The sequence below is a fragment of the Corvus cornix genome, chromosome 1 (genome assembly GCF_000738735.6).
Source record: "Corvus cornix cornix isolate S_Up_H32 chromosome 1, ASM73873v5, whole genome shotgun sequence".
Taxonomy (NCBI): Eukaryota; Metazoa; Chordata; class Aves; order Passeriformes; family Corvidae; genus Corvus; species Corvus cornix.
In genome coordinates this window covers 46,259,805-46,281,267 of record NC_046332.1, presented here as the reverse complement: position 1 = coordinate 46,281,267, position 21,463 = coordinate 46,259,805, and the positions used below count along the sequence as shown (strand labels likewise).

The 21,463-nt window shown below is 42.5% G+C and overlaps 1 protein-coding gene across 4 annotated transcripts in view; it reads left to right on the top strand.

Annotated features, from left to right (window-relative positions):
- SPATA13 (spermatogenesis associated 13) overlaps positions 1-21,463 on the top strand; it is a 170,109-nt gene that overhangs the window by 91,860 nt on the left and 56,786 nt on the right. Inside the window, exon 1 of one of the 4 annotated variants that reach the window (XM_019286423.3) lies at positions 20,409-20,501. The exons of the other annotated variants lie outside the window; for them this stretch is intronic. The gene's annotated coding sequence lies outside the window, so the exon portion shown is untranslated. Of the gene's footprint in view, positions 1-20,408; positions 20,502-21,463 lie in introns of those variants that run through there. 4 annotated transcript variants of the gene reach the window in all.

Below are 21,463 nucleotides of genomic sequence, written 5' to 3'. Positions count from 1 at the left end.
GAATGTCACCCTACAAGTATATGCTACAAAATATAATACAAAAAGAAGTGACATTCCCCAAATCCTTCTGAAGCAAAGCCAGGGGTGACTGCACCAGGCTGCTATGGTATGCTGGCACTCAGGCTGGCATTTGACACTCCCTGAATTTCCTTCCTCCTCTGTGCAGCTGTATTTCATTAGCAGGCAAGTGCCAGCGGGAGGTGGAAGATGATGTCAGCATCTGTACCTGGGCTGGAGTGGAGCCGGTGCAGGCTTGCAAGCAAAGCAGTCAAGAATCACAAGGTAACTTGGTAAATCAGACGGCAGGAATTCAAATGAATGTAACAAGGCCCAATGAAAAAAGAGCATTTAATCTTCCACTGGTTTTCCTGATTTTTCTTCTACCAGAGTCCTCTGGCAGTGTGTTCAGGTACAAGTATTGCATCATCTGAATGGAAGCCTTGGTGATTCAAAGCTCCCAGGGGCCTGAAGGGCAAAGGAGCTGCACAGCAGCTTTAAACAAATTAACACTTTCCTGGGACTTGTTCCTGTCTGTGTCAAGAAAGAGCTTTTCCTTGAGAGGAGATGAAAGGTCTCCAGCGTTGTGCAAACCATCCATCTATCCTCACCACGGCTTGTAAAGTATGTGCTGGGACAGATCTCAGGCTCAGCTAGGAAATAGCAATAACAGCTATTGTTAAGGGGAGGCTGCAGCTGACCCATGTTAAGATGTTATTGTACACTGAGCCCCTCTTCCCCTTCTTTCCCATCACAATGCACTCCAGCCCAAGCATGGTTCTGGTTCCTGACTGAATGTTGTGAATGCTCTGTCACTCCTCTGTGAGGTGGTTCATCTCACCGGCTGTAAAAAATGGGGAAAATAAAAGAAGCATTTTCTGTCAGTTGAGTTGAACTGGTTCATCAAATTGTCAGAGGAAACGTGGAGTTGGCATGAAGTGGGGGTGAAGACCACTGCCCAGGAGGGAGAGAGGAGACTCTGCCCTGTTTCAGTGGTAACAAGGTGTTAACTAAGGCATGCACCTGGTGAAACCTTACCCTCTGATGCAGTGATATAATTGCTCATTTCGTCACTCCCTGGCACAGTTCTGTGAAAATGAAGTGTACTAGCCCCAGGGATTTTCACAGGAGATTTTTGTTTTCCAGGTCATTTTGAAACTGAGGGGATACAAAAGGTGCCACCCTGTTGGTAGGTCTGAGGAGGCAGTAATCTTATGGAAGTGTGACAAGGATAAAGAAGTAACCTCTTAACCCTGTTAATCTGTGGTCTGGACAACATCTCTAGCTGTGTCCTAAGGATACAGTCAGGCAGTATATATGAACTGGGCTAAAAGATATGAACTGCCAAAAAGTGCCAGGCAGCCCCTCTTCCCTTTCCCCTTGGATTCACTCCTGCTGTTTCCCTTGGAGCATCACTGATGCGCATTTTGACTCTGGTGAGCTGGTAAAGGAGTCAATACAGGGCAAAGCAACCCCACAGGAAGAAAATGAAGATTTTTCTGCTCATTGAATGAGATAGATCAGGTAATGGTAAAGTCAGACAAACTCCAGCTCCAGCATAAAGGGGACAGCTGTTTCATCACCAGCTGCTGCGGTGAGTGGCACAGCTTCATCATCAAGAACTGTAGGCCACAAATACATAGCACTTGCATCCCCATTTGAATATAGGATGCCTGCCTCATCAGATATGGTCTATTTCCTGTAGCTGATACATTCACAACTGTGTTATTTAGGGCCCGGGTTCAATAAAGATCAAAAATAAAGTGAAGTCGAGATACTTTCCAGAACACCATACTGAACAGGGGTACATGCACAAAATTTAGAAAGATTGAGCAAGTGAAACAGCCACAAAATGAGCTCAGTTCATTTATCTGCTTTGGGTAAGGGTCCCTTCAAACACCAGGAATTTCAGCTTTAGCTTTTCAAGGAGTGGACCACAAACCTTATTTGTTTGCTGCATACTTTTTTTCTGGGTTTTGTCTTTCCAGTTCACCTCAGTATTTTGTGGCTTTTTGTGGGCCGTGTCTTGCTGGACTGAGTAGGACCCCAAGGAAATGATCCTGTGAAACTCAATTTATGGTCAGAGCACTGAGGAGGTCAATCCTAAAATGGGAAGGAGTTCTCAGCCCCAGCTCTGACAACCTGCTAATCCCTCCAGACACTGTTGAAAGGATATTTGAGACTTCCATTGCTGGACATAAATCAGTATCACATTCTGTAGGCTAGTTCAAGAATGCCTATAGAAAGTTTATGATTTGCATTAAGGGCTTTGTGGGTTCCTGGGCTTTCCTTGTATTGTTTTGTTCCCTATGGCTAAGGCAGTACCCAAACTTCCCACCCCACCATGCATCCCCCAGCAAATAGGTCTTTGGCACACATTGCAATGTAAATAGATGCCTAATACGTGGCCAGAATAATTAAACTTTAAAATTCTAGACGAAAATCCATTGTCACACAAAACGGACCATACAGATAAGAAGGAAGTAATGAGAACAGCCTTTTACTGTCTGCACTTAACCATAAATACTGGCCAGAATTCAGGAAGGATTAGGTGTTTCTACAGGAACCAGAGCATTTGCAAACATAGCACTAAGCAGCTGCTAATGCTTTGTGCTCGCAGCTCTGGGCCAGAGCCCATTTCTTGAGTTCATTCACTCCTTTGCTTTCTAAAACACCGTTACTAAAGGCCGTAGGACTTTTCTGCCATCTCATCAGTATAGAGGTTCGTCTTCAATAGTTCCTCTTCAACTGTGCTTGTGCAACTTTCTGTTATCTTATGAAATCCTGTGGATGATGTTGTCAGATTGCTACAATTCATAGCTATCTATGTGTGGTCAGACAATCTAATTATTATATAATTTCTAAGTAAACAGTGCAAGCAGGTTATTTTCACATTTTGGTTAAAAAAGATTCAGAAAAACAAAGCTAAACAAACTTAGCACAAACGATATTGAAAAATAATATACAACATATACGACTTCACACCCCACCCTTACACCCAATTAGTAGCTTATTTCGTGGATCTGGGCTCAATTTACAAAGAGAAGAGTGACTTTAGTACTTAAAATTTTGCTAATATTGGAACATTTGTGTGGTATGCACAGTGTACATAAAAAGTCGTCTTAACCTCTTGTATATTTTATCGGGTTTTTGCTAAATGATGATACATTATTCGAAGTTGCGTTTTTGAGTTCATGAAAACTCTGATTTTCTGTACCCTGTGGTTTACAATCTGTAGGACAAGGAAAGAGTGTTATCCCATTTGACTGGGAGAGCACAGGCACAAACAAGCTTAGATGGGAATTTAATGACATGTATTACCTAGTGCAACTGGGGGCTGCTGTTCTGCTGTCCCTCTGCACTGCCCACCCATCTGCCCAGACTGCAGCCAGAGTTGCACAATTGCAGCCAGGTCAGCTTGATTAGCTGATGAAATGGAAAATGATGGCTTTTGGGTCCGTTGGTTTTCAAGTGGATCAGCCCGCTGAAAGAGCTGCCCCCGTTGCCCCAGTACAGCTGCAGTGCACAGCAAACACACTGTGGCAAGGGACGCAAGGAAAAGATGAGGGTAACACTCACCTTGAGCCTTGCAGCTCACGGTCACCAGCTGCTCAGGGGCAGTGTCAAACTGAGCTCAACAGCAAGTCCAAAGAAGACCTGGCCGGAAGTGTAGCTCCCTCACACCACCTTGGAGCCAACAGAGCTACAAACATTTCCAGTAGTTCCATGGGTTTCACGGAATCATCCATGGAACCAGAGCACGGGGCTAGCGGTCCACCCTTTTGGACCTGCTTTAAAATACACAGAAAACTTAACCAAACCTTGGCTACTGAAAATACTTTGTTTCTACACGCACAGTGAAATACAACGCATCATGGTATTTGTGCCAGAGCTTCACAAACTTCTTAATACCTACCAGTTTTTTAAAACACATACAACACTTAAAATAGCACCTATATAGTTGGTATGGGCTCGAGATGTTAGCTGGTGATAATTTGAGAAATATGCACAGGTGCTGGAACTGTATTTCAGTATCTATCCTTAAAAAGTGTAATGAAACGTCTTCAAAGGGTGTGACTTCCAAAGTTGTGAATGCACATTCAAGCTTCTCCTTTCTTTATCTCTTCTCTTTTCTCATTTAAATGACAGCTCGGGAAACGATTCCCAGCTACAACCCAGTAAGAAGATGTGGATTAAGACTTATTTGATTTTCTTTTGTTAGTTTATGTTTTGTTTGTTTTATTTTGGTTGGGGGTGGGGGGGGGAGGGAAAGAAGAGGATGAGCGTGGTGTGAAGAAAATGAAGCTGCCTGGGTGTTGAGGGGAAGATTATGGTCACTTGTAATTAATTTCAAGGTTGGCGGAAAATGCTAGATCTTTCACCCTTTATGCTGCTCTGCAACTTCCAAGCTTAAGCACATTTAACCCTGATCAGAGAGAAGTTTTCTGTAGTAAATAATACACAATTGGACCCTTAATGATATTTGTAAATCCGTCAGTTTTTAAGGCAACATTGAGTAAAAACACTGAAGCGTTGCTTGTAAGACTCTTTTCAACTCGAAATACCAAGGTTCGGGTTTTGTTATTTTACCCCCCATTCCCATCCTTTTGCAACTGGGGTCAAAAAAGCCCTGCAGGGTTTGCACAGGCCTGCCAGGCTCCTTCCATAGCCTAAATTACCAGTAAAAGGGCTAGAAATCTGCATGCAGATCTGTGTAGGGTGGCAGCAGTTTGGATGAGGGGATGCATTAAAACCCATTAAACCCCACGTGATCCCTGCAGCACAATTCTCTTTTATCTTTCTTCTCTCCACTGCCTGGAGACTAAAGAGCTCATCTCCATAGGGCTCATCTCCATAGAATTGGGGAAGTAAAGTCTTCCACAGGCTTTACTTGTTTCTGACCCTCTGCTCTTTCTCACAGTATCTGCTGCGGCTTTACAAATCTTGTTGGGTACTTTGAAAATGTTTTAAGCATCTTTGGAGTAATCGGAAAAATATATGTGAACAAGTTAGAGGAAAAATACAAAACATTTTGTGACCTCCTGAAAAGTTCCTAAAATTTAATTCACTTAGGTATTAGAAATGGGCTGTTTATCTCAATAATGATTTTTTTTTCCTTTTACTTGGCATTACATGTCCTTCAAAGACTTGTGGAAGTCCTTATTATCTGCTGTAATGAAGCAACCCCTTGGTCTGGGTGGGAAGTCTCTAGTGTATAAACGTCCAGTGTCTTTATTTCTTCCTTGGACAAATAAGACCACACAAACCAGCCCGTTGCACGCTGGATAAATCTTGCACATAATGAATTGTTTTACGCACAGGGCTTCTGAGGGGGGCAAAAACTTAAATGTGGTTACTATGTCAACAAACGACGGGATTTAGGCATTCTTCTCAAGGACTTAGGTCTGCAGAAGACTGAGGGAGAATTTATGGAGCGTGTTGTGCTGACACCCTCCCAGCTGTTCCTCCCCCCGAGCGGAGCAGGCGGGGGAACGGCTCCGGGGGCGGCGACGCCTTCGGGGACCCCCGGGCGCTTGGAGGGCTGGGAATCTTCACGGAGGGAAGCCCGGCTGCTCGCAGGGGCGGCTCGGGGAGGACGAGGGCGCCCCAGCTTTTCTTCGTGCTGAGCGGAGATCCTTGTGTGATTTTTGGGAAAGCTTTGTACGTGCAAGCGTCCGCAGCGCTTTCTGAGGAGTCGGCAGAGCGGTAAGGCAGGTATTTTTTTCTCACGAGTTTCCTTTCGTGCTCGTTCCCCGCTCCCTCGCCACGTTACGAGCTCCCACCAGCATCCCGGTGCACCGCCGCTGCCGTGTCCCGGGGGTGGCTCCGGAGACACGCGGGCGACAGCGGGGTCTCTGCGGGCTGCCAGGCGCACCCCTTGCAGGAGAGCGCCGGCCGCAGCCGCGGGGCTGTGCGGCTCTGGGGTCCCGTGGGACTGCGGCCCGCGCAAAAGCCTGAAGCGTAATCCACGCCTGAGTGATGCTATCCCCAGTTTGGGGTTATCCGGGGGTCGTGAGCGCTTGTGTTTTTTGTTACTGCGTGAGTCTGACCTGTCTTGTATGTACATGTGGTCATTCCTGTTCCTGTCTGATCGCTCAATATTAGAAATTAGTTAGGATGGCTGAGGAATGGTAGAAGTTGCTGAGGGGGATTCAAGTGTTGTGTGGGACACGAGGAGATGTGCTGGAAGCCACCCATGGGGTAGCTGGAGTTGTTTTATGCAGATGCTCCACCGTCCTTCTCCTGTAGAGCTGCCCATGGCTCATCCCTCCTTTTCCAGCACAGATCTCTGGCAATTCCCTCGTCCCATCCTTATGTATCTCAGCTAGTCTCATTTGGGATAGCTAGCTCACGGGATTTTGAGATTCATCACACAAGCACACTTTTTACTGTGAAACTGAAGCCAGTTGTGTAGCATTTCCTGTTTCCTTTACACCCACAAACTGAGTCTTAAAAAGTTTCTGCCTCCTCGATTCCCTGAAACAGAAAAGCCTGGGGCCTCATGTATCAGACTAAAGAATAACCATCTCAGTGCTCCTGTAGGAAAAGAACAGCTGTGTGGAAAGATCAATAAACACCACCAGTTGCTTCAAAAGTCGTAAAATGGAAAGACTCCACAAAATAAAACGTGTGGCATGGGACCCTGGCTCCAGACACTGCAGGGGAACTCCTGGGAAATGCAGTAATTAGTGGGAAGTCTCAGACTTGTTTTCCTTCCAGTGGTTCCATGCATAAAAATATTTGGTTTAGGGGATGAAATCACAGTGGAGGGAAGAAATACTTACCTATGCAAAAGGAAAGCTTGTTTATGCTTCATGCATCGGAGAAATGGTTCATGAATGGTTTATGTCAGTGAAAATAAAACACTTGCCATGTTGCCAAGGTCACAGACCTCAGGTGAGCTGTGTATGTGCTGGCTGGTCCTGTGAGCTGAAAGTGTCTGGGGCTGCTTTGGCTTGTTTCACTCTTAAAAAACCAAAAAGTGATAACCTGTTTCAGTGATTTTTTTTTTTTCTACCTGCATTTTCACATTACTGCAGCTCCTTGTTACTGTCGCTCTTCACTCCTTTGTTTAATCTGCATATTTCCCTAAGTTTTCCTTCACTGCCAAAGAGAGAGGAATCGTTTGGGAAGGCCCAGCTTCTGCTTGAGTCTCTCTTGCCTCTCCATCACCACCTGGAGGCCCCCCCTGTGTTACTTGCAGATCTCTCCTCCCCACCCCTTGCTCTCTTCAGTCGCTCAGGATGTGATGGTCCTTCCTCATTGCTCTCACATCTTCTCCAGCCCGGTCCACTCCTGTTTTCCTATCTGGATCCAGCTGCTGCTTTCATGCTCACATTGGCCAGCCTGTGCCACCCCCTTCCAGCTCTGTCACCACTTTGGGGATTATTTTTTTCCCCAAGCCTTACCTGAGAGCACCCTGTCACAAGAAATTTCCTAAGGAATCCCACAGGCTCCACGACGATGTCCTGTAAAGACAAAGAGCTGCCTGGGGTTCTAGCTTTGCTGCCAGGGAGAGTGTGCAGAACTCATGCAGAGCTCTGAGTGCATTTATTCAATGTAACTGGCTGTAGAAGTGTCCAGTGATTCTCCTGTCTGTACAGAGCTTAACATGAGAAGGGTTGCTTTTCTTCCTGTCTTTTTCACATATCTTCTTGAACATTTTTGACAGATGTGTGCCCCTGAGCTTAGGCTTGAGGTGTGATTGATAGACAAATTAAGATTTCTAAATGGTTATAAAAGCTAAGTCCTAAAATTAGTATAATTTTGCTGTGTAGGGATTTGTATACATGTGAAAACTTAACAGTAGAATTATGACAGTAACTTAAAGCTCTTCAACTCATGTAGGGATTTGCAAGGGGACTGGAAGGACTTGGTGAGACCCTAGATTCCCTTTGGATGCAGTGCTTGCTCCATGCTGTGTGCCAGGGCAGTTGGTCCCTCCTGCCACTTCCTTCCCCAACTGTTCAGGCCCCTAATTCATCACATGGAAGCCTCCAGGACAGTCCAAAGACATACACATCGTGTGTTGTGTCTGTACAACAGTATTAGTAGTAGAATGATCCTGGCTGACTTTACTGTAATGGCCAGTGGTCTGCTTTGAGTCTCACTTCTGCAACCTTTTGCTCTTACGGGATCTCACCCAAAGCTTTCTGAATTCCCATTCACCTTGGCGGGCTTCCACTCTGCCTCACTGCAGCTAATATCATAGAAAAGAGCTCCAGGATCGAGTTCTTTGATCCTGCCTGAAATGAGTATTAAGTTCTTCTAGGATAAACCCTGAGTATCCCTTCATCCTGGTAGTCAATAAAGATATTAAACAGGGCTGGCCCCAATAGGGAGCCCTTGGAAACACCACTGTTGACCAGCTGCCAGAAGGATGTAACTCCATTCACCACCACACTCTGGCCTCAGCTACCTAGTTTTTACTCACTAAACAGTGCCCCTGTCCATGCCATGAACAGCCAGTTTCTCCAGGAGAATGATGTGGTAGACATAAAATCATGACTGAACTGTGTGGTGTGGACACTTGCCATACTCTGAACTAATTTCCTTGCTGGAGATACAGGAATCCTGGGAAGCTCTAGGAGAGCCATGTGTTTCTGCCTATGGACAGGGATTTTGCCCCATGGACATGGTGGACCATGCTCCCTAAAACTTTGTACTTGCTGTGTGTCCTTGATCCCCACATCCCATGTGCAGCACATCCATGGCAGCAGCATGCCTGAGGGTCTCATTGGCTCACTGCAGCCTCTGGTGTGCTCAGTAACGGGTTATCTAGAAATCCTTGGCAAGCAGCCTGTTCCTCCTTTTCCAATCAGACTACATTTCTGGATAGAAGAATGTACTATTTGAGCGGGTAAGGCTCATAAGGGAATGTAAAACCAAGTTAGTTTTTCATTTCCCTCTTCTTTCATGCCCTTAGGTGAAACAAGTGGATGGGTATAATTCCTGAAGACACGGCGCACCAATTAAATGCACTTCCCAGGGAGAGCTGGAAATGAAGATTTCCTTGTAGACATTATAAATCCTTTCCAAAGGCTTTTTCCTTTTTGTTGATTAGTATAATCAGCAAGCAAATCTCAAATGAATGAATAACAATCAAATATGCCAAAGTTGTGAGTGGCTAATTGGTACTTGTTGCCTTTCTTCCAGTTTGCATTATCATTGCTGATAGTGGCATTACACGTCATCTGTTCTCAGAGGGGCTGTTAGTCTCCCCAGAGAATCACATATTTAATTACAAGTTTTTGTTTCTCTTCTCACAAGAATACCAACACATTGTTCCATGAGGTTTGAAAAGAACATTGTCTATTTACTGTATCTGTTTCAGTCCCTGTTTCTTCTGCAGTTTTTGTCTTCTAAATACTTGCCCCTTAGATTCCAACACACAAGAAACTGAGTGGTTTGCCAGTCCTTGATGCTGCTCTCTCTGCATATTCTGTTTTTAGAGTCCTAGAAGAACATAAGCAGAACTCATTTCCAAGAATTTATGAAGCAGCTCTGATAAACTAAGGCTGTTACTCAGAAAAAAGTTGGTGTCTCTTAATGAGTTGCATGAATGTTTTTTGCATGCAATACTTAATGGGAAGGGGATAAATGGAAATTTATGATAATTAGAATAATCTAATGTGACTGTATCAGAAATATTGTGATGCTTGAAAAATTGTTATTATGAGCAAATGAAGATGCAGTATTTTTGTCTATTCTCTGCCCAATTAATGATTCCAAATATTGGAACTTCTCTTTTTTTTTTTTTTTTAAGAAAATAATAGTGATGTAAAAGCAGATCAGCAGATAGGTGATCCAGAAGTTTTGCATTTCATGACATAGTGTCATTGTAGTCTATTCAACACAATAGTAAGTGTGATAGATGTAAGTATTTATGGGAAAATGAAGTCTCTAGAAGCTGGACACCATAATGCTTTTCCTGCCTGCTGTGATACACCAGACTGCCATACCTGTATGTGTCCCAGCTGAGGGGAAAAGGTCAAGGGCTGCAAGAAGGACTTGAATAAGGCCATGGAGGGTTTTAATTAGAGGATTTTAACAAGCTTCCCAACTAGATGAGAATTACAGCTGTGGCTGAGCTCCTGTGGCAGTATAGAGCAGCAGCAGCAGCAATCCTCATATGCTTCGTGAAGCGTGGACAGCGTTTGAATGGCAGTTGTGTAATGAATTGATTTAGTAGGGGCAGACTCAAGACCCTTTTCTGCAACTGTCAAAAACAACCACATCCTCAAGGAAATCAGTGTGTACTTTGCAATGCTGGGGCAGCAGACAGATTGTTTGCTCATGGAGAGACCTCTACTTTTATAAGCCAATATATTCAAAGACTAGCCAAGATAATGTAAATCCCCAACTTGTAAAAAACTAGTGACCCAAATTGCATAGCCTGACCATTGAAATGTTATTTTAAGTCTTCCTGGTCTGTTTTTGATTTAAGCAAATTATCTGGCACAACTGACCAATTAGTAAAGTGAAGCAAAAATAAAAATCACACAAGTTTGCATCTGCTGATATTTTATTTCTAGTTGTGATGGGTTTACCACTCTACGTAGAGATTTAGTGGCTGGCACCACTTATTAAAAGAAAGGAGGTATTTCTTTTTTCCTGCATGAAATTTTTCTTCCCTTGCATATTGTAGAATTGCAAAATGCTGAGACAAGCATGGAGTCAAGGAGTGAACCTGGCTCATGTCATGGTCTTACACTGCATCAGTCTAAGAATGCTCTGATGGATTACTATATACACACAAGTACAAACACACACATATGATCTTAATGACATAGCACCAGTACCAGATATGGCAGATAGGTAATAAGAATGTGAAGGGTATTATGTTATATTGGTTGTAAGTCTTCCCTTTGACCTCCTGGAAGAGTTTAAATAGCTCCTATGTGTTAAACCCTATGTGTGTGAGGAGAGGTGTGACTTTAGATCTCAGGGCTTTAAGAGTGCCCATTTGAGTGGTTCTGTGCTGGGTGAGGCAGAGATTGGAAGAGCTTTGCAGGTGTATTTGTATCCTTTGCCTATGAATTTTGGGGAAAAAAGCAAGCCAAATTGATTCTTTGGGCCATCAGCTAAGCCATACTGACCTTCTATAAAAGAATCAATGAGGAAAAAACCCAAATACTTTTTGCCCTTCTCCTAAAAAAAAAAAAAATCAGGAGAAAATAATTTAGCTTTGAGGATCTCATCTCAGGTGAAACTGCCAGGCTGAGAAGCTACAGGGCAGAGGAAAATTACAAGCCTTTCTTCAGAGAAGAGGTATCTGGTCATGATGAATGACTAGGTATTATTGAAGAAAAAAGACCATGGAGGAAAAAAGCAGTGAAATCTACTGAGCTCCTCCAGTAGGGAACAGTCTGTATCAGGAAGAAGCAGGGAGGCAAACTGCCTGTGATGCAGAATTCATTATCTCTACAAGGTTCATTTCTCTATAAAAACACTTTACTCTGCAATAACTGTGTTTTCTGTCACTGATTCCTGGTCTGTAGCTCCATACAGAACAGACCTGTTAAACTACAAGACAGGGAGAAGGGGTCATTGTTGCTCAGGGAAGGACAGTCCTGTGTCCCTGGAGAGGCAAAGGGCTGCTTAATTATAGGCTCAGTGAGTGATCTCTTTGGGCCTCAGTGGTGTTTGCCCTGACTGCTACATTCATAAGGACCATCACATGACTTTTTCCTCCTCCTGGTTCCCTGTGATCCCTGAAATTGCCTAACCTTCTTCTTTCCACTGTGCACAGCTACCACTCCTATCTCCTGTCATCAACTTATTTATAGTACATGATTTCTCTTCACTTGGAATAGAACTCCCCAGCCAATCCTGCCTTCAGATTTAGCTGTAAAATCTTACAAAGTTCAGATTCAGACTAAAGAGTCAGTTAATTTCCCAGGCAAACCTCCTCCTTTACAAATATAAGCATAATATTTTCTGTTCTTCAGTCACATGATTATCAGTCTGTATTGGAAACACTCATTAACCATCCTTGCTAATGCACATGAAATGTCTCATTTTGGTTAGTGTTCTGTTCTGGGAGAGAGATAGTCCTTTGTATTATTTGGTCTTTTGAGAATCTGGTTTTGCTGTTGTTCTCAAAGTATTAACATTGTATGTAGGTATGCGGTTCCGGAGAAGTTGTTTCACTTGTTTTAGCTGGATTATTTTAAACAGAAGGAAAATTGTTTATGGGCCTGAACCCCCAATTCATATTAGTCAAATGCAACAGTGATTCAATAGGAACACAAAACATGGCTTATTTTTGCTACCCGAAGTGTCATTACTTGAAGCCATGACAACAGATAATAGTACACATTATTGTGATAAGAAGAATTACTTGTCACACAATTTTAATCCAGCTCCAACTGCAGTGGAAATTTCAGAAGCCAGTCTGTTGAACAGACAGAGCCTCCTAAATCTGTATGTACTTACACTGTTGGCACAGAGTGCCCAGTTAACAAAGAAAGCACCTACCTCATTACAAAGAATTATATGTCTGAGATATTACATCATTTAACATTCCTCTGTCTCTTTCCTTTCTTTGTCTTCCTGGAGGGAAAATGGAAGAGAAGAAGAATGTTATGCCCCTTGCTAATGAAAAGCACCAAACATTTTTTCAAAATCCATCTTTGTTCTGTGTTCAGGACACTTAATCCTTGAAACAGTAAATTTTCTCTGTATTGCTCTCACCACATGTTCCATAGCAGCCTTTGATTTTGAATTTGGATAAATTTTGTGCATGTTTTATGAGAATATTTTGAGCCTTAAGTAGGTTGACCATAAATGGAGACAACTCTACTGAAGAGCTTGGTTTGATTAGTCATCTGGTCTTACAGTCCCATTGAGCCTGAGGTTCAGCAGGAGAGCTGAGGGGTACTCAGCACACAAGAACTGGAGAGAAGGGCTGGTATCTACTGTGTTAGCAGCTCATTTATCCTGGGAGCAAATTCAATCCCTGCTAATACACACAACTTCCTCTGAGCTGTGTGTTTGCTTGGAGCAGGGGAAGGTGAGTGAGATTAACACTTACACGGTATCACTTATGTCTGAGATGTTTGTGTCACATCTGTCCTCTGTACCTGAGTCAGCTAGAGAGTGCCTGACCTGCAGTTGCAGTGCAGTCTGTGGGACAATTGCTGCTTGGCTTCAAGGCAAGGCTCATTGATCTCATCCAGCATTTTTGTAAGACAGTCAGAATGCCATATTTGGTGTTTCTGGTTTTTTTTTTCATATTTTTATTTTGTGTTATGGAAATGCTTTATGCTCTCTGAAAACACACTGGATTTGATTAATTACATTAAACAAATTTGAGGCACTTTAACTACACTGTAACCCGGCTTTCCAACACAGGGCTTACCTTACACATGCTCCTGACTACCAGCACTGCTTTTGGGAGGCCACCTTTCACACTGCTCTGTGCACAGGATCAAGTAGGTGTAATTTGGTATGCAAGAACCAGCTGTTTTATTTGAAGTCAACTCACGTCTTTCATTCACCCAAACCATCCTGCTGGACTTGCCCATTGAACTCTAGGTAAAAGTGACTTTGACTGACCTACTAGGCCTTATCACCCTGTTAGATTTAATAAGTAATTGATCATTTATCTTGTTCAGATTTATCATTTGTCTTCTGATTAAAGAGTAGAGATTTTCACAAATTAATCATCCCAGTGATTCCTATTTTATTTGGATTCTATGGCTCTAGATTAAACTTGCCAGCACTGCTTACATATTCTGAGGGCATTCTTTTCCATATGGCTTCCGTTTCCTGGGATAAGAAAATAAAGGAGGCTTTCATGCACGTGCAGAAAATAAGAGTCTGTTGTAATGTTCAAAGTTCAGATGTTCAGCAACTCACCCAGGTACCCTCTTGAGGCAGCAGAGCAGAAGCTGCTGAGCTTAGCCCACATCTTGTCAGTTGTTTTCTGTTTCTAAGGAAGGAAACTTCTCTACAAAAGCTTCTGGATTCATTTTAACCACACTTAACATTGCTATGATGAGGAGTGTACCTCCTCCTTCTTTTGTATTTTCAACTAGGTTTTAATTATGGTAATTTCATGTTTTACTTCCATATGGAAGAACTGCAGCTGAGAGCTTCAAATGAAGCCAGGATCTGTCCCTGCATTAATATTGTTGCAGAGACTGAATTACAAACAGAATGCTTTTTCTAAGAAGCAGATAATGCTGCCTCTGGGCAAAATGTATGAGTAAAAAGCTTCAGTCAGGTAATAGAATAAAAAACCATATTTTAGCAACAACAACAACAACAATAATAATAATAATAACAACAACAATGAGCAGGAGGAGATGGAGGATATGCAAGGTTGCACCAACTAGAAAAAATCAATGCAAGAGTTAAAAAGGAAAATCTTGTCTAGAAACCCTTGTTTAAAAGTTAAGTTCCTGAGTGATACCATCAGTTTGGGATTTGGGCTACTAAGGGGAAGAGTTTGGCTATTTATGGTACTACAAATTAATGTTTGAAAGCTGGCTTTTATAGATTACTGTGTTTCTGCAAAGTTCTGTCGTGGAACTTGAAATTCACTCAGAGCCAAAACAGTTTCCTTTTGTTTTCATCACTTGTCCTTGCTTATGACAAGGGTCAGCATTTTTAAGTACAATGATTTGGAACTGTTTGAAGTAAGCTACTGCCTTGTTCCAGTGTGTTAATCAGGACCTTGTAATTAAAAGTAACCTCCCAACAATGAACCAAGGGCTCTGTGGCTCCTTGGCACACTGCATGGTTTGTTGCTGTGTTGTTAAAACATTTTTATGTTGCTGATGGAACAGCTTAGCTATCCAGGAAGAAAGTAGCCAAGTTTGCCAAGTACTTCACTGTCACACACAGTGTAACACACTGGAGAAAAGGTTAACATGGAATTTATACTTCCTGGTGTACTGGCTGCTGAGAGAGGATGAGTGAATTTTGGGGAACTGGTGGCATTCTTCAGCAGGGCTTTGACTTTTCAGCTTGTAAGAAAGCTGAGTTAAATACGTTACTTAAAACCTGAATGGCAGCATAAAATATAAGAAGCATGTGGGGAAGCTAGAAAACAAAAGGTTGAGAACATCATGCTTTTAAGGGATTATTTATTTATGATTTATGTATTACAGTCATTGAGATTGTTAAAAACCAGGAATCCCCCTCCTAATGGTACAAGGAGCAAGTATGACCACCACAAATATTTGGGCAATAGTCCAGAAACCCAACTTACACATCTGCCTATATACTGTCTTGCCAACTGTGCTCCCTCTTCTCATTTTCTCCTGGAAACCCATCCTTCCTGTTTGTTACTTCACCTCTTTCAACACCCATATTTGGGAGGCTGGAGGCACCCAGATCTCAGCACTCTCTGGCACGACTAGGGTTTCAAACAGACACAGCATCATCTAGGCAAGAGATTAAAATCAAACCAAAATGAATGTATTTCACTTGGGGTACCAATTAATTATGGGAAAGTCAGTGAGATACGAGGATTTAGAATCCAAAGAATTAATACAAACAGAAAGGAAGCAGAAAATTTTGTGGAAAACTATCCCAAGAGGACTAGAAAACAGTGTATTCTGAATGCAGCATGTGATTTAGGAAGACTCTAAACTCTAGATTGCCAGAAGATGGGAAAGTAAAATAAAGGGAAACTTTTTCTGTATTCATCTTGTTTCTTGTTCCTCCTTAAGCCACTTGAAGACAAGATAGTTAATTAGATGGCCTTTGGTCCAATTTAATGCAGCAGGTCCTTCCTAAAAACTTTCTCTTGACAATGAGATTCAGAAACAGGACTAAAAATTTTGTCCTGGATATTTCACTATTTATTTCTAGTGTACCTTTTTCTTTTAATTTTAAATATTGACATCTTATCTGCTATGTTTCACAATAGATATATTTATTGTATTTTATTCTCTCAGGTACATTTTAACTTCGGTGTAAGAAACTGTCTTATTTACCACTGATGCTCTGAAGAGATAATGCAGCTGTTGAAGTTTTCACAGTTTTCCCTATGAAACAGGCTCTCATGACTGAAGAATACACATTAGCAGGTTTTGCTTTTATGGATGTAATCTGCTGTGTTTTTTCTGCATGAGGGCATGAAAAAGAGAATGAGAACGAGAGAAAATTGTAGGAACTTTTTCATCCTGTTGCAAAGAAATCAGACTTTCAGGGCGGAGGACAGTGATGTTTATTGTGCACTGACATTAGCAGCATCAAAACAGTATCACTTCCAAGTCCTACAAAGAATACTCCTGTGCTGAGAACTCAATTAGTACATCATTTTACCTTGGCAGCAGCAAGGTACTCAGCTCTTGGGCTGAGGAATTAATCTTCTCAGAGGCTTTAAAATATTGTTAAAAATAAACCAGGATCACTTAAAACATCTTGATGGTAGTTAATCTGCTCCCCTCTGCATCTAGTGTCCAGGCCTAATTGCCTTGTATGACCTGGTGATGAATTGGTCTTATGAATAGTGCTGTGCCTGGATTACTTTGCTGTTGCTAACCTAAATATTTGCAGGGGGGATTGCCCTTCTTTCAGAGCCTGCTTTGTATTGTGTGGGGCTGTTAAGACTGAGAAGCCTTAATGTAATTGATACAGCAGCATGCAGACATGCCAACTTCTGTCTTCTTTTCTTTTTTTTTTTCTGTTTATTTTGTTGCTGCTTCTCTGTGTTCTGACTATAGTAGAAGATTTGGCATTAACTGTTGGAAGGTGAACTCTGTATTCCATGTTTCCACATTTTTCAACTGAACTTTGAGATAACAAAAAGTAGTGGAAGAAAGGCCCTGAAAGTCAACTGTTGTGCTTGTGGAGCATATACAACATGGGAAAGATGTTTTGTTTTATTAACATGTCCAAACTCAGGTCACCAGAATGAAAATATTACTGCTAGTAGTGTGTTTAGAGTCCAAGCCTTCTTAAGACTTCTTTGCTTTGGTCAAGACTGCTGGCAGTGGTTGTAAAATGCAATGGTAGTTTCCAGAGCAGGAATGGTCCTCTGAAAATGCAACAGATTTCCAACTAGGAGCAACCAAAGGCAGAAATTCTGCAGCCACATGAATATTACCAGATGCTAAACCATCTCATGATGGAAATCCTGGTTGTCGTGGGCAACTTAAACCATTCCCATATCTGCTAGAGAGACAACACCGCAGGGCACAGGCAATCTGGGAGGTTTCTGGAGTGCATTGAGGGTAATTCCTAACCCTGGCAACTGAGGAGTCAATGAGAAACAGCACTCTGCTGGACCTCCTTGAGCTTACAAACATGAAACATCTGGCTGGGCATGTGAAGGCTGGGAGCAGCTTTGGCTGCAGTGACCCATAGCGATGGAGTACAAGATTCTTAGAGGAGGAAACAGGACAAATAGCAGGATCACAGCCCTGGGCTTCAAGACAGCAGGCTTTGGCCTCTTCAGGAACATCCTTGGAAGATTTCTGTGCTATAACATCTTGGAGCAAAAATAGGTAGTTGTCTTTCAAGAATCACCTCCTGAATACTCCAGTCCAATAAGCAGGAAAACAAGCAAGGATGGCAGGAGGCCTGCATGGATGAACAAGGAGCTCCTGATAATTTAAACATCAAATGGAAGAATACAAGAGTGTAGTGGGTTTACATGGCAGGGTTTTGTCTGTGGGGGCTACAGGGTGGCCTCTATGAATAGGAATGAAGAGCTGGGAGAGTATAGGCTAATCAGCCTCAGCTCAGTACCCAGGAAGGAGGTGGATCAAATCTTCCTGGAAGCCTTTTCCAAACATATGAAGGACAAGAAAGTGATTTGGAGTAGTCAACATGGATTTGCAAAGGGGAAATCATGCCTGGTCAAGCTGATAGCCTTCAACAACAAAATGACCAGCTCCAAGGACAAGGGGAGAGCAGTGGGTCTTAGCAAAACTTTTGACACTGTTTCTGATAACATGCTTCCAGGTAAACTGATGAAGCTTGGACAAGGCAAGTGATGGTTAGGGGATGTAAAACTGGGTGAACCACTGGGTTCTAAGACATGTGATCAATGGCATGAAGCCCATCTGGAAACCAGGCACTAGGGCTGTACCTCAGACACCAGTGCTGTGGCCAGTACTGGTTAGCATCTCCATTCTTGATGGGACAGTGCACCCTCAGCACATCTGCAGGGGATACAAAACTAGGAGTAGCACCTGTTACACCAACTAGAGCATCTGACATATGATGACAGGCTGAGACAGCTGGAACCATTCATCCTGGAGAAGAGGATGCTGAAGGGATTTTACTAATGGGCATAAATACCTGATGGGAGTGAAGCAGTAAAGAGGAAAATGAGAACAGGGACAGACTCTTCTCACTGGTGTCCAGTAAAAGGGCAAGAGACAATCTGCACAAACTGAAATACAGGAAATTTCTGAAATTGCTGAAATACTGGAACAGGCTGCCCACAGATGCTGTGGAATTTCCATCCTGGTAGACTTCAAAATATTATTTAAAACTTGACAGGACATGGCTCTGCTCACCTACTTTAGCTGACCCTGCTTTGAGCAGGGGAGTTAGACCAGGTGACCTCCATAGGTGTCTTCCAACCTCCCCCATTCTGTGAGGGGGACTGGACTGGATGGTATCCAGAGGTGTCTTCCAACCTCAACTCAACCTGCTATTCTGTGAGTTGCAGATTGACTGAAGATCAATTTGTGCCATGCAGTATTATTTGTGTTTCAGTTTCTCCCAAAATTTCAAACCACAAAGATATATTTAGTATTTTCTTCACTTTCTCCCCTCCCAGCACCATGATCAAAACCAGTGTTTATATGGCAACCCCCTAGATGAGCACCCTGGTGAGTGACCTGAGACCAGGAAAATTACTTGGACTTAGCATTTTTGATAATCTTTACTTAAAGATTTATAGAAGCAGAGGAAAGTCCCCTTAACTTTTGTGGACCTTGTGTCTGACTCAGAAGGCTGAAAATTGTAAAAACCCAGTCTTGCATGAGAAAATCATGGCTCTGAAGAGTTTGTTTCCTCCTTTTCAGTGAAGACCTTGAGCATAAGTCAGACATTGCAGAGTTGTAGTTCTGTCTTTATCCTCTCATACAGTTAACTTCCTTGATACTGGTATCCCAGTAGGGCATTCAGCTAAAATGAATTTAACTAATAATAGGGAATTCCATAGTATCTGAGTTTCAGATTATTGCATGAGACATAATAGGAAGCCTCATACTTCACTATAAATTATTAATTAGTTTTGAAAATTATCTTGGATATGTAAACCTATTATTGAGGAAATCTGCTGGTATTTCCACTTTTAATAAATGAATATGATATTGCCATTAAAGATTCTCATTTTGATTATTCATGGAATAACTAAAAGAACTCTAAGACAGAAATTAATTTCTCTTTGAATTAGTGTTCTCTTGCATTCACAATTGCAGTTATTCTTCACATCTTTCTAATTCAGAAAAAAAATGCAATTGAAAGTTGATTATAACTTCTGGGGAGGAAAAGGGAAGATTGAACCACATTCCAGCAGATCTTCTGTAATACAGAACTTGGTCTTCTATATAGGGATGTACAGGAGGGAGCTGTACAGGTCCTTCTGACTGGAGAGCACAAAGCCAGGGGCACTCTATATTTCTATATGTGATGCCAGGCTCTCGAGATAAATGTGGGTCTCTGGGAAAGTGTAGCTGCACCCCCATTGTACACCCGTCAGGAAAAGCAGGGAGGCTCATGTCCCTGGCACATTTCTGGCAGGTGTCTATCTGGTTTTCCACGCTGTTCTGCCACTGGGATAACTCTGCTCCCCACCAGCAGTGTCTGCTGCAAACCCGGTTGCCTTCCTGTGCCACTTCGCAGCTCTCACAGACATAATTGTACCTTTGATTTCTGCCTCTTTCATCTGCTTCAGATTCATCAGGCATGAGTTTGGAATTTGGTGCTCTTGCTGACACCTGCCACTACTAGAGCTGGGTGATAAAATTTTGAGGTTCCTTGTTATTTTCACTTTCATGGATGTGTACTCAGAGTGTACCATTCTGGGTAATCCATTTTGTCCACGCTGTCAGGTGCAGTTGCTCAGGGTAGATTCCCACTCATAATAACCAGCTCACAGTCTGCACAATACTTACTACAAGGCTTTGGTTGCAAGTTTAGATTATTTCTGCGTTGGCTACTTAATTTTACTTTCCCCAGCACACTCCCAAACCTTTGCTTCCATATGGTAAATATATAGAAATGCTGCATACAAGACTCTCCAAGATAAAAACTTTAAAGAAATGTTCCTGTAAATGTTCTTCCTTCCGTGTTACAGTTATTCCAAGTGTATGTTTAACTTGCTGATTTCACATGCTGCTGTGCAGCCGTTTGTTATATATTAACTTAAGGTTCAATCCCACAAGGTACTGACTGCAGCTGGATCATGCTGAGTCCCTTTTCCTCCCAGAGGTGTTTAAAGGCTTACACAGGGTTCAGCAGAACTGAGCTCAGAATCCAGGCAACAACAGGCTCTTTCAAAAACCGAACAAGTTTTCTGGAACAAGGTTTGTACTGTAACAGGATAATAGTTTGTGCAATGGATTTTCATACATTTAGATTAAATATTATCCAGAAGAGCAGACCTTATAGTTAGTGGCTGCTGGAAGACATAATCATTTAGGTATATATGGTGGTAATTAATTAAATTTTATAATTATGGTTTTATTAGTTTTTCCAGTTAAGTGCAAAACCATGACTGAGACTAAGATCAAAATATCAAAAGTTTTATGTGTTGGCTGCAGTGTGGTTTGTTCCTCTGTGTGTATGGCTTGCAGAGTTGCAGATCATCTGTGCAGTTCATCTAGCAAAGCCATTTGGGCATTATTCACTGCTGAGCTCACACACTGCAACTGTCTGCTTGTGCTCCGTGACTTCGAGGGGATCCCACTGGCAGTGGCACTGGGGGGCAAATTCCCTGGCATTACCCCAGCTTCCTGTACCCACCTTGGGCAGAAGCCCACCCAGCCATAGAGCTGAGCCACTGGTGGCTGTGTGCACCAATGTGTCATCACTGACGAGCCTGGGCTGGAGCGCTGTCCTCCACTGTCACTCAGAAATTTTGAAAGGCAGACTTTGCCAGAGGGTACTAAGCTGATCTGTTGCTTGCATTTTGGGAAGCCAGGAGAATAGACTGACCAAATGTATCTTATGTGACCATACCATGCTGTAGCCTGTGCAAGCTACAGTGTTACTTTTTTTATTAATGAAACTTTTTTCAGGAGAAGATGGTACTATTGGTCTGTGTTGTAATGTAATTGGCATTGATAAAGTGTTGTAACATACTGTTTCTAAAAAGCTGTTCTCACTGTTTCGTATGCAGATGAAAACCATAATCTTCCATTGTTTGCAAGGAAAAAGAGAGGACCTGAAAACTTTAAGTAATGTGGTTTAATTCCATCTATAAACAAGGAAAATTACTTCCAAAATGGCAGCTCCTGCCTTTCCTGCTAGCCAGGGAAGGAGACAC